Below are 2,136 nucleotides of genomic sequence, written 5' to 3' on the forward strand. Positions count from 1 at the left end.
CACACACACACACAGTGCACCCTTATTCAACCACGTGCACGCTCACATCCTCATCATGCAGGGATGTGGCACGTGTTTTGAAGAGAAAAAAGTCTGATAGCTAAAGAGACATAACAGAACAGAGCACGCTCAACACACCCCCTTATCCCGCCACGTGCATGCCCGCAATCGCTCCTAGTGCAACCCCTGCTGCGTGCGCGACCACTCACAGCACTCCTCCATAGAGCAGCGCACCCGATTTGCCAAAAAAGCTAACGCGCTGCTAATATGCTATCTTAACTCAAATTTAGTCTTAAAAACCCCAGTAGTTCCCTAATTGCTGCACGGTGGCGCAGTGGTTAGCGCTCTCGCCTCACAGCGAGAAGGCCCCGGTTCGACTCCCGGCTGGGACCTTTCTGTGTGGAGTTTGCATGTTCTCCCCGTGCATGCGTGGGTTTTCACCGGGGACTCCGGCTTCCTCCCACCGTCCAAAAACATGCTTCATAGGTTCATTGGTGACTCTAAATTGCCCCTAGGTGTGTCTGTGAGAGTGAATGTGTGTGTGATTGAGGCCCTGCGACAGACTGGCGACCTGTCCAGGGTGTACCCCGCCTTCGCCCATCAGTAGCCGGGATAGGCTCCGGCACCCCCGCGACCCCGAAAGGGAAAAGCGGTCTGGAAGATGAATGACTGAATGAGTTCCCAAATAAGTCAAAAAGCTAAAACATTGCTAATCTGTTAGTTTAACCAAAAATGAGCCTGAAAAACTAGTAACTAGTAATAGCAAATTAGCCAAAAAAAAGCTAACATGTTTCTAATATGTTAGCTCCACTCAAAATTCGCCTTAAACCCCAGTAGTTGCCAAATTAGCCAAAAAAGCTAGTAGGTTGCTAATATGTTAGCTTAACTCATAATTAGCCTTAAAAACCCTAGTAGTTGCCAAATAAGCCTAAAAAGCTAACACATTGCTAGTATGTTAGTTTAACTCAAAATCAGCCCAGAAAACCTTACTATTTGCCAAATTAGCCAAAAAAGCTAACATTTTGCTAACATGATAGCTTGTAAATAGTGTAAATTTCACAATGCCTAGCAAAGGCACGAATTTGCTGAACATGCTGGATGTGTAAAATTGCATAAAATGCTGAATTTGCCTAAAATTTCCATAATTTGTGTAACATTGGGTAAAGTTGTGTAATTTTGTGTAACTTGTGTAAATCTAACAATGCTTTATAAAGGCATGAATTTCCTGAACATGCTGGATGTTTTAAATTACATAAATTGCATAAAATGTTGAATTTGCTTAAAGTTTGCATAAATTGTGTAACATTGCGTAAAGTTGTGTAATTGTGTGTAACTTGTGTAAATCTAACAATGTCTAGTATAAGCATGAATTTCCTGAAAATGCTGCATGTTTAAAATTGCATAAAATGCTAAATTTGCTGAGAATTGTCAAAAATTGAGTAAATTTGTGTAAAGTTGTGTAATATTGTGTAACATTGTGCAAACTTGTGTACCTTGTTTAAATTTAACAATGCCTAGTAAAAGCGTAAATTTCCTGAACATGCTGGATGTTTTGAATGGCATAAAATGCTGCATTTGTTGAAAATGTGCACAAATTGTGTAAAATTGTGTAAAGTTGTGTAATATTGTGTAATTTTGTTTAACTTCTGTGAATTTCATAAGACCTAGTAAAACCATGAATTTCCTGGACAAGTTGGATGTTTAAAATTGCATAAATTGCATAAAAAGTTGAAATTGCTTAAAAATTGCACAAATTGTGTAATATTGTGTAAAGTTGTGCAATTTTGTGTAACTTGTGTAAATCTAAGACAGGGCTAATAAAGGCATGAACATGCTGGATGTGTAAAATTGCTTAAAATGATGAATTTGCTTAAAATTTGCACAAATTAGTGTTAAATTGTGTAACATTGTGTAACTTAACTTAACAATGCTGGAAGTACAAGCATGGATTTCAGGACATGCTGAATGTTTTATATTGCTTAAATTGCATAAAGTGTGTTATTTGCAGGAATTTGTAAAAAAGAAATCCTATTAGTTATAATGGCCAAATTACCCAAAAGAGCTAACACAATGCTAATATGCCAGCTTAACTCAAAATTAGCTTAAAAAACCTAAGAAGTTGCAAAATTAGCCAAA

Source organism: Oryzias melastigma, unplaced genomic scaffold, assembly GCF_002922805.2.
Source record: "Oryzias melastigma strain HK-1 unplaced genomic scaffold, ASM292280v2 sc00433, whole genome shotgun sequence".
Classification (NCBI taxonomy): domain Eukaryota; kingdom Metazoa; phylum Chordata; class Actinopteri; order Beloniformes; family Adrianichthyidae; genus Oryzias; species Oryzias melastigma.